This window comes from Alternaria infectoria (assembly GCF_024043175.1).
Source record: "Alternaria infectoria strain BMP 0036 chromosome Unknown scaffold_95, whole genome shotgun sequence".
In the NCBI taxonomy this organism is placed as follows: domain Eukaryota; kingdom Fungi; phylum Ascomycota; class Dothideomycetes; order Pleosporales; family Pleosporaceae; genus Alternaria; species Alternaria infectoria.
This window is the reverse complement of record NW_026250784.1, coordinates 1,044-4,200: the sequence shown is the minus strand read 5'-3', so window position 1 is coordinate 4,200 and position 3,157 is coordinate 1,044. Positions and strand designations below refer to the sequence as shown.

Below are 3,157 nucleotides of genomic sequence, written 5' to 3'. Positions count from 1 at the left end.
ATATGTAAATTTTATAGAATAATACGTTATTATACTATTTATGGGTAATAAGAGTCGAACTTATATGAATTAATTTCACCCCGTCCTAAGCGGGACCTGTCTACCGATTTCAGCATACCCATTTTTAATACTGTTTGTTTATTTTTTTTTTATTAAAAAAAAAATAAACAAACAGAAAAAAAAGAAACTATCCCCTTTTATTTTTTTTCGACATAATTTCTATGAAATTATTAGAAAAAAAAATTAGGGGATGCCCTCAGGTATCCCCTGCTTTTTTTTTTTATTTATATAAATTAAAAAAAAAGCTGGGGATCCCTTCGGGATAGCAATAAACATTAGAGCAAAAGAAAATTAAGGAAAATAAGTTAATTCACCCTAAATGTATAATACTATATAAAATAGCTAAATACACCTTAAATAACCTAAATTTAGTAGTATTTTCATTCATCATAAAAATTAAATAATTAGTAAGCTGTATACCGTTTTTAATTTATCTTTTATAATAAACGAATACTACTGTTTAAATAATATGCTCGAGATAAGATTTGAACTTATAACCTAAACATCTTAAGAGTTCCGCTCTATAGTAAGTATTTGTGTTTCTACTTAAAAAATGTAGATAATAAACAAAGCCGATAAATTTACTAAATGTAAAAATAAGCTATTGCCTGAGATAAGATTCGAACTTATAACCTAAGCATCTTCAAAGCTCCGCTCGGCCAATTGAGCTTCTCAAGCTTTTTTTTTTAATTATATATCTGTTTAAATATAACGTACCACTTTTCTTATAACTACGTATGGATCATTCACTTATGTTAAAAAATCTAGCTGCTTCAGAATTAGATCTAAAACTTTTTACTTCTCCGTTTATAGTATCTATACTATCCACAGCTAAAGCAGTTTTTGAATTAAGTATCCTATTTGCTCTTGAAATTTCACTATGTTTTTTACCAAAAAAAGGATGTTTTTCTTTGGTGTTATTGATACTCATAATACTTTTTGTTTTTTCTGAATGTGTAAATCCTAAAGACGAACCTGCTATTTTTAAGATGTTATATGAAGGACTTAGTTTATCAATATAATACTGCTCTCTAGTAATAAGCTCTTCTTTTTCACAATACTCTAAAATGTCCAATGTAAAAGCGTTGTATCCAGCCAATGTTTTAATAAAGAAGAATATATTTTAGATTTACTCTTCTAACTAAGCATATAATTAGTATTAAGATAATACAGAAATCTTCTAGTTAAATTGGTTGAGCTTCCCACATAAGATTTTTTACTATGTACATTAGTTCACCTGTATATACCTGATTTTCCTCTATTTTCATTTAAAATCTTATCCCTATCAGAAATCACATCCAAATAAGTTATAACTGGTACTGTATTTAGTACGTATACCTCTAACATAAATAAACTACTTTCTCCCTTTTGAAATAGTTTCTTTTTTTTCAATGAAAAAAAATAAACAAACAGTAAAGAGAGACACCCATAAACCATATCTATATTAAAAATAGTAAGTAAAGCACCGGATATAGATAAGAGACAAAAACCTAATGTACGTCAACCCTCCATTGATAAGGTTGAAGGTAGTAAAACATGAAAGCAGGATAGTAACATCTTTTTAAGGACAAAAAGGTTAAACCCGCCTCCGGAGATTTTTACTATGTTTATTCTTCTTTTCATTAGTTTAATAAAGAGTTGCACTTTATTTACAATAAAAATCAAATTGTAATTTCACTAGTCCCGGCCCCCCCCCTGTAAAGGGGGGGGGGAGGGTCCGAGCCTTGCCCCAAGGCGTGGACAAGTCCCCGCCCAGCCCCCGTACAGGGTTAAAAAAATTTTACATCCTAAAGGATGTAAACATTTTTTTAGGGGGCTAGTTTAAACTTTCAATTTTAATAAAGAGCTTCTCGAGCCTAGTCTCTTTAAACATTAATGGAGATATTAGGACTCGATCCTAAAATAACGATATGCAAAATCGCAGTTTTACCAATTAAACTATATCCCCTTAAGTTAATACATAAAAATAACTTATAAAGTAAGCCCAAGCGGGGTTTGAACCCGCGCATTTAACAGTGAAAATGTTACGTCTTAACCACTTGACTATTGGGCCTTAGATTTTATATAAATGCTTAAAACCGCAAAATATAAGAGTAAAAAAAAACAGTATTTAAATACTATGTAAAAGTAACAATATATTTATTTCCCTATAAGGCCAGAATGATTTGAACACTCATCTGAGCTGTTATGAGCAGCTTGCTTTACCTATTAAGCTATAGCCTTTAACTATGCGGACAAAGGACTTGCACCTCTATTTACTGGTCATGAGCCAGGTATGTTACTATTACATCAATCCGCGTTCATATTTGCCAGTAATTTTTTTTTTACACATATCCTATGTAAAAAAAAATTTTACAACCCCTTTTTCTTCTTACTTTTTTGTTTGATATATCCTATATATAAAAAAAAAGGTTAAAAGAGACTGGAGGGCTAATTTTTTTTTTATCTCAATGGTTTATTGCTATAGTTTCTTTTTTTTTCGTTTGGACCCCCTCTCCAGCTTTTTTTTTTATTTATATAAATAAAAAAAGCAGAAGAGAGGGGGGGGGGTTATGAAAAAAAAAAATAAACAAACAGAAAAAAAAGAAACGAAAAAAAAGTTAAGCAAAAGAAAAACAAACAACCGCAAGCTTATGGGGAAGGAAAATATCTAAATAGCCCAGTACGAGAATTGCACTCATATCTTCCGATTACAAAACGGGTGCATTACTATTATGCAAACCAGGCTAAATAAAGTATTTTTAATGATAAGTATGTTATTTAGTTAATGATAAAAATTAGTACTTTATACCTAAGAACATCAAAGCCCTTTCAGCCAAAGCCTATAACCCCTTAACCATGTTGTTAGAACTAGAGTTAACTGTTGCTACTATTCTAGCACTAACCCTATGAAAAATGGGATTCGTAATGTTATACTACGTTTCTAAGAGTATCCTAAGGTAAGCTTCGTGCCTAGATGCATTCAGCACTTATCTTAACTAACATAGCTTTCCTGCCATGCCTATACTATGTATAAATACTTGAGTATAAAAGTATTACCCTCTATAGCTCAAATAGGTAATAGATTCACATTGAATCTATCTATATTACTCTCCTT

At 30.3% G+C, this 3,157-nt stretch overlaps 5 non-coding genes across 5 annotated transcripts; all 5 read right to left on the bottom strand.

Moving 5' to 3' along the window:
* Positions 1-665: 665 nt before the first annotated feature.
* J4E92_011086 lies at positions 666-738 on the bottom strand. The gene has a single exon. It is a non-coding gene; the product is annotated as a tRNA-Phe (tRNA).
* A 1,198-nt stretch (positions 739-1,936) lies between these two features.
* J4E92_011085 lies at positions 1,937-2,008 on the bottom strand. The gene has a single exon. It is a non-coding gene; the product is annotated as a tRNA-Ala (tRNA).
* Positions 2,009-2,040: 32 nt separating this feature from the next.
* On the bottom strand, positions 2,041-2,113 carry J4E92_011084. The gene has a single exon. It is a non-coding gene; the product is annotated as a tRNA-Glu (tRNA).
* A 97-nt stretch (positions 2,114-2,210) lies between these two features.
* On the bottom strand, positions 2,211-2,283 carry J4E92_011083. The gene has a single exon. It is a non-coding gene; the product is annotated as a tRNA-Met (tRNA).
* Positions 2,284-2,716: 433 nt separating this feature from the next.
* On the bottom strand, positions 2,717-2,787 carry J4E92_011082. Its single transcript has one exon. It is a non-coding gene; the product is annotated as a tRNA-Thr (tRNA).
* Between the last annotated feature and the right edge of the window lie 370 nt (positions 2,788-3,157).